This window comes from Rousettus aegyptiacus, unplaced genomic scaffold (assembly GCF_014176215.1).
Source record: "Rousettus aegyptiacus isolate mRouAeg1 unplaced genomic scaffold, mRouAeg1.p scaffold_m13_p_10, whole genome shotgun sequence".
NCBI lineage: Eukaryota > Metazoa > Chordata > Mammalia > Chiroptera > Pteropodidae > Rousettus > Rousettus aegyptiacus.
In genome coordinates, this window is record NW_023416285.1 from 80,498,276 (window position 1) to 80,510,635 (window position 12,360).

The window sequence follows — 12,360 nt, forward strand, 5'->3', positions numbered from 1 at the left end:
TGAAGAACAACCTTTTAAAAATGTCCTTCAGATATTTTAGCAATACTTGTCAGAATTGCAATGCATATAGGCTTTAATCAAACAATTCCATTTCTATAAATTTATCGTATGAATATACTTGCTCAAATATACAGCTGATTTTTATAGCATGGGATAAGAAATAACCTAAGTGAGTGAATTATCTTCAGGATGCATTGTTAAAATTGCTAAGTAAAACAAGCAAGGATTAGGGCACTGTACACACACACACACACACACACACACACACACACACACACTTACTTGCGTATGTACAGACTATCTCTGGTACCCTTGGTTGATTTTGGAAATGAAACCGAAAGGCTGGAAGACAGTATGCAAAGAGGATTGTTTATACCTTTGTATCTTTGATTTTTAAAGATATTTTCAATATGTTATAATTCTAGATTTTATTTGAAAGATTTGAAATACTTCTTTAAAAATGTAAAATGCCTTCAGATCTGCAGTTTGCTTCAGAGGAGATGAATTGAATATCTAGTGATGAAGGAAGGCAGGGAGACTCGCTTTTCACTGTCGACCTTCTTTGTACCTTTTAATTTTATACCATGTACATACAAGGGGGGAAAGGAAGTACCTTCAAACACTTTAGGTCTCTTATATAATATTGTTAATGAAATTATTATATAAATTCTTAAATATGGTCAAGTTACCTTAAAATCATATAAAGTTTTATAATTATGTACCTGAATTTATTATAATTCAACTGACCATTCACATTCATATCTTTGGGTTTATATGGTTTTGCTACCAATGGAAATTTTCTTGCAGCTCTATAGTTCTAAGCATCCATAGACTTAAGAAAGTTAAAGATTATTTTAAAATTTTATTTCTTTTATTTAATTCCTATGAGCAGAGTGTAGAAATCACGGAATTAAGATTGACATGATGTTTTCTGAAAAAAAAATTTACAAAATGTGTAAATTCACCATCTGACATGCCAGTTGTTTAATATATTCAAAGTACTCATTATATAAACACTTCTGGTTGTATTTATAAACACTAGGCCTCCCAACACCTCCAGAACTTCAGACCAGGAGGCCTTTCATGGATTACAGCTTGAGTAACAGCATGCCAATCCTAACCATTCACTAAAATTCAGTCTTAGAACTTGCTGGGATTTATAAGGTACAAATAGAACTTCCAAAATGGTTTCTCATAGTTGTATTATACGGAGAGATAAACTGTTCCTATAAAAATGATAGCAAACTCTTTCACCAGTTTATTTATATATATATATATATACATATATATGAGATTTATATAGATCATCTTTCAATATTTACAGCAATCGCTCAGACTCTCATATTCAGATTGACAGAGTTCATTATCCCTTTCTTGAGTCTGTCTGTCTCAGATAGTTCAAGAATCTGAGGCACAGGCTTCTGTCCAAATAGTCCTGTCAACAAACAAATATCAGAAGAAAGAATTGGTGAATCTGATCATTTCTGACAGCACATGCCTATTTACTGCTGCTGCTGTTTCTGTTATGACCACATGGGGTCTCTGCTGAAATCTGGCAGTTTTACAAAGCGAAATATATTCTCATCCAAAGCCAGCATGAAGCCGTGCAATGCCGGTAGTGTCTCAGTGTCCTCATAAAATAGCTTACATTGATTTTGAACTTACTGTGGGCCAATATCGTATTTGTCTAATTGTATCAAAAACTGAGATGTAGACAGATTAAGTTAAATGACCAAGATCACAGGGTAAGTAGTGATTCTAATCCAGGTTTGATTTTTTAGTTACGTGATTATAAGTCCATCTCTTCAATAAGGTCATGCTTTTGGTCTTAGTAATTCTGCTTTTTAGGAATTTATCCTAATTAGAAATCCACATCAGGATTTATGTACAAGGATAGTCAGTTTAGCATATAATGTAGGAATATTGGAGATAATCTAAAAATCCAACAAGGATGGACTAGTTAATTTATAATTCATCCATAAATAAGAATACTAATAGATTATATTTATTAAGTGATTAACATCAAACAGTCACAGTTCTAAGCATTTTGTGTCTTGACTCAGTTAACCCCATAGGATCCAGATATTATTATCACATTTCATCTAGTCTAAAACATCATTATAAGACATTCCATTGTTTTATGCACCACTAAAAAAAAAATGCTACCAATTAATCTAGGACACAATGTTATTTCATTGTCAATGGTGAGGTGTAGTCTGATTTCAGAGGTATTAAAATATGGGGGACAATGTTCATCTCAGAATTGATAAAATAAGCGATTATCATCCCTAATTTTATGAGTGAAGAAACTGAGGCACAGAGAGATTAAATAGCTTGCCCAATGTACAAAACAAAACAAAACAAAACAAAATAAAACAAAAAAAGTAAAGGTATAATAGTAATTAAGTAGTTCCAGCATTCTCTCTCTTTCTCTTTCTCTCTCTCTCAAAATATTTTAATAATATCTTTTAAAAAACAAAACTACAAAAGACCATTACAGAAAGAGTAATTTTGTCACCTCAGAACACAGAGGGCTTTTGGACAGGCCTTAAATCGTAGGACTCATTCCTTTTAGGATCACAAGAATCTCTTCTATTCAATGGATTAAACTAAGCTCTGAGCTACAGAGTTGCCTTTATTAAAGGAGTTTTGTATCTTCTTCACTGCTCTCTCAGATGCTTTAAGTAAATGAGTAGCACTGACAACTTTTCTATTTCCCCTTGATTTTTTTTTCTAAGCAAATGCTACTATTTTAGGAACATAACGTGACAGATTTAAAGGCATATACTCATGCTTATAAGCCAGTGTTTTAAAGTATGAACATTGGCTTTAGAAATTATGACACCATGTTTTTGCAGTTTGACTTTGTATATTTCATACTAAGTTCTCTTTCTTTTGGGGGAAGGGAGGCTAGAGTTTCCAGAATTGGTCCAGGGACCTATTCTTGCATTAGAAGCATTTAGTGAACTGACTAAAAAATGCAGAGTTTTGAGTTGTACCCCCCAGACTTATTTAACGAGACTGTTGAGGGATGGGATTCGGGTATCTGCATTTTTTACGAGCTGTTCGGTATACTAACCCTTGAGAACCATTGCTGGAGACCATCATATGTGTGTGTACTCCCATGGAATTCCAGAAAAATGTTGTCCTACTGCAGGAAGAATACCTCACCTAACCTAGTTAATTCAAGAGTTAAGCCCCTTTCTCCATAGAGAACAAGTCAATTCTTTTTTTCGCTATATTTGTTATAATAATATTTGCTTTGTTTGCTAAATTTGTTTATACTAAATTTTACTTAGATTACAAAAGCTTTATTTATTCACTTACATGTGATTTTTAATTGTTCTGTGCTGCTCTAATGAGTTCTGTGAGCTTAGACCCCAACAAGCCTAGGAACTCAGACACATAGTCACCAGCACAGAAATACTCATTTCTATGCTTGCTACATTCAATACTAACTCATATCTTATTTTCTTTTAAAAAGGAAGGAAAAAAAAAAAGAAGGAAGAAAAGATCTTTTGAAGAGGCAAGAGGGAAATGAGACAGCTTTACTATGCTTCTTTCCTGTGCAGGCTGTTGTCCCATCTCAGAGCCATCTGTCACTGGCTCCTTTGCCCACCCCTCTGGAAATACTGCTGCAGCCAAGCTATAGTGCCACTGTCCTCTTGTGGGCAGAAATGCCTGCTAGGGGCTGCAAGAGGAAACCAGCCTCTAGTTGGATGGGAACCAGAAGCCTCTGAGAACGTATGATCTCATTCCTTGGGATGGAGCCCACATTTTCTCACCGGGTCAAACCACTTCTGCTTGGTCTGTGGCAACCCAGCTGGATTAGAAAAAGAAAAGCCTGCCTGAGGGGCCTCATAGCCAAAGTCCTAAAGGCATTAAAAATTACGCTTATTCCTGTCTGTTCCAGTGTTCTAAAAAATGAGCACTCCATGCAGGTCCCTATGACATGAAAATAGGCCTTTAAATTGACCTTTCTAGAGAAATGTTTGGATCTCCCTAAAACTTCGGCAAACTCTGCAGAACATTCAACAATTCCTTAGTTGGGTATTTCCTTTAAAATATCCTGTTTCTTATCAATTTCAGATATTTTTCCAAGAACCCCAGGGAGATTTGCAGTGGAATAATTCAGTTCACATGGTAAAAATGAAACCACCACCACACAGCTTATGATGCAATAAATAAAGTGTAATAAAAGGGCCACTAAAGAAAACCCGAAAATTTGGTATCTTAAGAAGAAAAACCACAGCAATGTGGCTTTGACCCGCTTACTTTGGTACCTGAGTTTCTCCACGCAGAGACCCAGGGTTTCTGTTACTAACTAGAGTTCTAGTCAGTTGCATAAAAAAACCCAGCCAACAACTGACTCTAGTTCCCCTGCATTGAAGTCATTAAGTTTTATCACTCTACATATGCTATTTTTTTTTCTATAAATTCGCACTATTTTCTCCATTTAAATATTGGAATAATAATCATCTTTACTAAGCATCCTGGTTTCATAAATAAGGAAACTAAAGCTCAGAGGGCTGAAGTAGTTTTTCAAGATCACACAGCTAGCTAAAGACAGAAATTTTTTTTAAAAAATTAAAAGATAAAAAGGCATCTGGATTTTAGGTCACACTTTAAATCCCATGTTCTTTCTTTCACCCCAGACTTTCAGGGAAAAAAGATACAAATACTATGTAATTGATTATATTGGATTACAGTTTATTAATGGGAACTATACTGAGCAACATTTCTAATATTAACCTTCTCTAAAAGGAGCTGCATGTTACAGGAATGACAGATGAGATTTGTGGGTCGAAAAGCTAGCCTCTGGCCATTGTTCTGTTTATGTGATAGTAAGGTGACTCTGGCTGTTTTCCCGTTGACCACATTTTCATCATTTATAAAGGGAAAGTGTCAAATTAAATCACTTCTAAGATCTTTGCTTACTTCGAGAATCAACCCATGTTAACTAAGTAACAAAATCGAAGCATGGATTTGAGTGACAAACAGCTACTGCTACACAGTGACTTTGTCCTATACCAGGTTGCTGCAATCTGCATCATCTTTATGTGATGAGCACATTCTCAGAAAGGTCCTCTCTGACCTAAGGAAGGTCCAGCCCATAACATCTCTCACATTCCTTTACCTTTTTCACCTTGTTCATTTCCTTCATGACATGTGTCACAAGTTGTGTTCCTATATGTATTTGCTTGTCCATTGTCTCTCTCCCCATGCTGCAGGTTCCCTGAAAGTCATTGAGCTTGTCCCCTACAGTTTTCCAGCACTTAGAACTGTGACTGGCATATAATACATACTCAAATATCTGTTGAATGAACAAATGAGTGAGAAAATTGCCTTTAAACTGCTATCATGGATATTCTTTGCTTCTCACTTATAAAGTTAATTTTAGAAGCAGTTACTAGAGATAAAGGCAACAAAATCTTAATTTCCATGCATTACAAAAAAAATCAGAATGATGTGCACTAAAATGTTGGCAGTAGTTTTCTCTGATCTGAGTGTTAAGACTGGGGGTAAATTTCATTATCTATTTTCCAGAATGTCTTTATTGAACATGAATTGTTTTGCAATCAGACTTACATTTTTAAAAAGTACAGAGTCTTGATGTGCTCTCTAACTTGTTCTTCTGCGGTTAAAGCTATAACCCGTGCATTCGAGATGGGGGGCTTATGGGAACCTTGCAGTGCATCTAGAGTTCCTCATCTTTAATTAACTGGAGATAAGATACACCTCTTTAATCCAGCTCCCCCCGCCCCCCGCCCGGAGGTCTGGGCCCCAGACCATGCTCGTGAATCTAGGATCTAACACGTACAGCCTGCAGGGCTGACTAGGCTGCAGTTCACTTAGGTAGAACCACCCACGGTAGCAGGTTTTGAGCAAGCAGGGAGGTGTAGACTCTGAGAACAGGGCTGCAGGTGGAAGTGGGGGGCAGGAGGCTGGTCAATGGCTTCACAGACAGTAAATAGCAGCAGATGGACAATTTGGCTTGAGTCCCTGGAGCCTATTGACTCCAATCAGTGTCTCTTGAATGAGAGACTTAGCACCTGATAAGTCCAAGAATATAATCCAGTGGTTACATCATTTTGAAAGCAACAAATGAGGGTTAGGATTTCGGCTCTGTATATTATCTAAGTGATCTAAGACAAATTACTTGTCTCTAAATTTCAGATTCCTCAAAAGTAAAATAGAGCTCATTTTAGCAACTTTCAGGGTTATTGTGTTAGTTATAATAACTAACAAGAAAATGGAAGTATTGTTTTTCAAAAGTATTTTATTGTAGCGTAAACACATGTAATAATCGATTTCCCTTTTCTCCTAACGTCAAAGGTTAACAGCTTTTGATATTATGAAAAGTAAAATAAAAATAAAATAGCTTTAATTTTTCCCCTTCTAAAAGTAAAAAACCAAAGGCTCTATAAGTGATTCGTCCAAGGTCACATGAACAGAAAGTATCAAAGCAGAGGTTTGAATCTCAAAAGTGCTGTTAATTTGTACAGTATTTCCCAGAAACATTCCCCTCAAGCTTTCTGATATTCAGGTTTTGGGGGCCCCAGGCCTGTCAATGGAATGAGAATTCTCCAGGTGATTCCTATGGGGCAAACAGGAAACACTAACCCTACACCCAGCTAGCATCGGCTTGGGTGGTCAGATACTCAGTGACAGTGCCCCCCGCCACCCCCAGCCTGGCTCTCAGGAGGGGCTGCTGACAACTTCCCCCTCTCCATGGCTCTGCTGTTAGAATAGGGCTGAAGCTACAGGAAGGCCTCAACTCACAGAGGTGGAAGACCATGGTCACTCTTCGTCCGCAGAGATTTTCCTACTTGGGTAGAAATAAGAGATACAGAGATGTATTATTGAGTACTAAAAAAGGTAGGGTAGACAGCAAACAGAAAATAAATAACCTGAAATGTGTCACAAGTACTTGAAAACATAAATTTTACCTGTATGCAGTAGTGTGCTAATAAATATTTAGCAGCTAGCTCTCTGAAAATTCTGTGCTAACTTGTGGCATTTGCTGATTTCTGTGGTGTAAATAGTCCCATCATGGCCCACATTGGGCTACCAATGGAGGGCCCCAAATGCAGAGTTGGGAAGCATAGGAGCATGTTATAGTAGTATTTCCAACATCCAGATATAAAAAACACAAGTAACCCCAAGAGCTTGAGAAACGATAAAATGTGATAAAATAATCAGAAAGTGGTAAGTAGTTAGCATTTATTACCTTTATCTTTAGTATGTATTTTATTTACTTATAATTTTATATCATTTCATTTTTAACAATGCAAATGTTTAACAAACGGCTCTCACAGATCCTGAATGTTGAACACTGGCTCTGTGAGCAGGTAACGATGCCCCAGCCTATGGGTGTCTGGACAGACGACTTCTGTTGTGGGGAGAGCATTGGCCTGAACAGCCCACCTGTGCTACATGAGTAGGAAAAAATGCCCACCCACCCTTGGCATTCTTAAGAACATCTTAGGAACAGGCCTTAAGCCCCAGCAGTGCCTCCACACACCCATCATCCCACCCAGTGTCAGGGCGAGAGGAAGCAGGAGGTCGCTCTGGGTGTCTGCAGACCCCAAGAGGAATTAAACTTGTTTACTTTAAGGATAAGCAAAATTAGTGGTCCATTTCTGAGGCTTCCTGGGCTCAGCCCTCCCTATATCTTTACCCCTGGGAGATAGCTAAAATTCCTTCGGAGCCTCTCTTCTCTTGAGTTAGAAATAAAATATTAAAACTATAAAGACCATAATACACTTGAGGTCCATTAATGTTATTGAAAATGGCAAGATTTCATTTTTTATGGTTGAGTAATATTCCTTTGTATATATGTACCACAGCTTCTTTATCCAATTGTCTATTGATGGGCACTTAAGTTGCTTTCATGTTTTGGCTATTATAAATAACACTGCAGTGAACATAGGGGTGTGTATATCTTTTCAAATTAGTGTTTCAGTTTTCTCCGGGTAAATACCTGGGACCTAGAGTGTGTTATGCTAAATGAAATAAGTCAGACAGAGAAAGAGAAAAACCATATGATTTCACTTATAGGTGAAATATAAAGAACAAAATAAATAAACAAACAAAACAGGAACAGACTCATGGAGACAGAGAACAAACTGGTGATTGCCAGATAGGAAGGGAATTGGGGAGCTAGGTGAAAAAGGTGATAAGATTAAGAAGTAAAAATTGGTAGTTACAAAATAGTCATGGGGGTGTGAAGTATAGCATAGGGAACATAGTCAATAACGTAATAACTATGTATGGTGCCAGGTGGGTACTAGACTAATTGGGGGGACCGCTTCGTAAATTATATCAGTGTCTAACCACTATGCCGTACACCTGAAACTAATATAAAATAATATTAAATGTCAACTTTAATTGAAAAATAAAAATTTTAAAATATATGTGCAAAGACTAGATTGAGGGATATCTGAAATTTATTCATGTTCTGAAGAAGCGGGGCAGAGGCTAGAGCCTGACAAGGAAAGTCAGCCTCCTCCCTGGCTGGGCTGGGATGGGAAAGTTATCCAAGGCGTTTCACAAGTGGCCTATGGTCAGTCCTGTTTTCCTCCAACTGGGCACAGAAGTGCACAGGAAGTTGTTAATTTGGGTTTGGGGTCAGACAGACCTGGATTAGAATCCAGTGTTCTTGGACACATTACAGTAGTTCCTCCCAGGGGAGAAACATTCCAAGATCCCCAGTGGATGCCTGAAACTGTGGATAGTACTGAACCCTAGACATATGATGTGTTTTCCTATACTTGCATACCTGTGATAAAGCGCGATTTAGAAATTTGGCACAATAAGAGATTAACAACAATAACTAATAATAAAATAGTTATAACAATTTACTGCAACAAAAGTTATGTGGACATGGTCTCTCTCAAAACATCATATTGTATGGTACCACCCTTCTTATGATGATGATGCGAGATGATACAACACCTACGTGATGAGATGGAGTGAGGCGTAGATGTAGGCAAGTGAAATACTATTAGACTACTATAAGGGTTCCTTGAACACAAGCACAGCAGTACCGCAACAGTCGATCTGACAGCGGAGAGGCTACTAAGTGACTAACAGGTGGGGATACTGGACAAAGGGAGGATTCAGGTCCTGGCAAAGATGGAGCGGAACGGAGGAGAGATTTTACATAGCTACTGAGAACGGTGTGCAATTTAAAACATGGATTTTTTATTTCTAGAATTTTCCATTTAATATTTTTGGACCACAATTGACTGTGGGTAACTGAAACCATGGGTAACGGAAACCTCAGAAAGCAAAAACCCACGGGCAGGGGCCGGAGGGGGGCTTACCCTTTTTAAACTTGAGCAAATCCCACATGCAAATGTAGAGGTGAGTGCCCACCTCAGGACTGTTGCAAGATGATCCAGCTCAAGGATTTAGCAGAGTGCCTGGGGTGGTAGTAGTAAGTGCTCAATACAATAGCTATTATTGTTATTCTTAATACAGTCAGCATGTATATTGATGATGCGTTATTATGAAATCCATCAACTGAAGCATCTTGATACTAAGAAGTTATGATGAACATGAATCCATGGCTTTAATAAAGAGAGGAAAGAGATCTCCATCCACACAAAAAAGTGTGCATCTGTTGGCAATTGTGTTTTGTTCTGTAATGTAACTGCAAGGGCAGAAAACAAAACGCTTAAAACAAATCACACGAAGATCAGCATGCCATACCTTTTTTAGGCCGTTGGGAAAAAAAAAAAATCTGGCCAATTTCTTCATGTGTTGTACGTGAAGAATACTATTTCAAAGGAGGTTAGTAAATCATTGCTCCTGGAAGGTAGGCTATTCTAGCATTTTTTTCTCTATGTATTTACATTTGTAGTTACCAAGTGGGGAAGAGACATTTACTTTTTAAAACCAAACCCCTCTCCCACTCAAATGATATGTTGCCAACACTTCCCTCAGATCATGGGCAGAGCCTTTTCTATGTATGCAGCATTTATAAGTGGTGCGGAGTGTTGGAGCAGGGACCACCGGCGGGGGAGGGGGGCGAGGGGACGAGGGGGGGCAGGTTTATAACGAGTGACAGGAGATACCTAAGGTAGCACATGGATCCCTTCATCCACCTGGGACTGCTCCAGGACCAGGACCCTTGGGCCCTAGGCAGTTTAAGGGATTGTCATTGCTCACTCTCTCCCACCTCCCCCCACACACATTTTCAAATGCGAAAAATGAAAGCTCTTGCATAGGCCTGAGCACAGAGCCTTGCACAGTTCCTGAGCCATGTGGTCATTTCGGAAGTCCAAAATTAAGAAATGCTGTACCAGGAGTTTCCATTTGAGAGGTGGAAGAGAGAAGCACAGAGCAGTGGTTTCTGTTTTTAAAGTGTGGTTCAGGGACCTCAAATTTGGGGAAGCATAGCACAGAGCAATTAATAAAAACATACTACGTATCATATAGAATAGTGCAGCTGAGACACTTTGAGAGACCTAAGTTGTAGCTTTCTGCACATGAGAAAAAAAGTTTTCTGATTCACAAACAGGCCCAACTTACACGCAGCCTGCAGAGATGAACAAAGGCCACAGCTGAAAGTATTAAGGAACTTCCCTTCCCCTCCCACAGCTACTAGGGGATTTCTTTCCCTTCCCCATGTGAGAACTCCATCTCTGCCCTGGCCTCATTTCCCTCATTCAGTTGCTGTTCCCACTTTGCACAGTGATCGCAAAAGTTGTTGAGTGCAGTAATGTCCTTGTCTGCACTCCTGCTCAAAGGGGTGAAGGCTGAGGCAGCTGAGAGCACTGCCTTGCACACTGATGTGCCACTGGTGCATCATAGATGCTCATTCTTTTATTCCTTAAGGCAGCCAGGTAGGGCTGAAGGCTACAGGGCCTGTTGCCTCTGCAATCTCATCTGGGACGCCAAGGGCGCTGCTGGGGCAGAGCAGAATTTAATGATGAACCATGTGGTCTGCACAGGTCTAAGAGCCTCCACCTCGAGATGCTGAGTGGGGTGAGCATGTGCATCGGCCAGCAGCTGAAGGGAACCCAGGCGCGTCTGGAGGAAGGGCTTTCTGTTTCAGGTGCCAGAGGAGCACGGCCAAAGCCCAGGGAACGGTCAGCGGTGGTGCGGCATGAAGTGGGGCTGGTATTTCCCCAGCTGGAGGAGGCAGCCCTGAGTCTCCTCTTCTACTGGGCATTTCATCTTTGGACTGACTTACTGTCTTTTTAGAGATGTCCAAGCTAACTGCTCAAAACAGACTAAATCTCTGTCATTTTGAAAGATTTAATATGAAAAAGATCAATTATAATTATAATCTCATATACCATAAAAAAGCCAAAGAAAAAGAAGAGCTACTGGATTTTTAAAATGCAATTTCAACTGTTTAAAAAATTTAAAGATCATAATAATGACCTTTATTTTCCACCTGTCTATACAGTTTTTCATCTGAAAGTTATTGGAAGTTCGAAGAGATTGTTATTCAAATATTTGAATTGATAAATATGTGTAGTAGTTGGGACAATAAAACCATATGGAAAAAAGTTATGCTTATGAAATCAGTCTCAAGTTCCTCTTAAAAATATCTTATTTGAAGCTTTATTCAAATTCAGTATTTCATTACCTTCGTCAAATATTTTACATTTTACTGTTATTGATTAATAAAACATATTTTTCACCAAGCCACATATAGCTATCCCCCAATTTATTCCAGTTTATCCCAGTATCCTCTAAAAACATTGTATTTTACAAATAAGAAAAAGACTAGAAAGCGTGTCCTATGTTATATTAGTATAGAGCACCATTTGGTGTCCCATTGGCCAATGCACTACCCATCATTAATTATTTTCTTTCCATGGGTAAATGAGTTCTGATTTCCAAACTATAGATTACAAACCCATTCATTATTTTCCTAGCCTGTGACTGGACAAAGCCTCTTTAAACTGTATCTGTTTGCAACTCATTTTTAAAGTGCATTTTGTTGGCTGCAAACAGCTTCGAAAGAGAGCTGTTTTGTGATGTACTTTACAATGACTTCTTGATAACTCCACTATACCTGTGCGCACTCTATCTAGCTCAGGTGACTTCTCATTGGCCAATTTAACACTCACTTTGTTAGCAATTCCTAAAAGGGCAGGGCTGCTTTTGTAAGCAAGCCCATGTAACACAGTCCTGGCCAAGAAAAATGCAAGGAGTCTGCAAACTTTTTCTTCTTAGCTGTTCTCTCGCTTCAGTTTCTTCCAGGTCAACCAGATCCAGTTAGAGTTTAAAAATGTTTTGAGTAACATCTCCTCTTAATTCACTCTGCCAGTTCAAATCTGCTAATGCATAAGTCTTTACCAGCCAGCGAGAACCCTTCTGGAGCAACCGTTTGAGCAG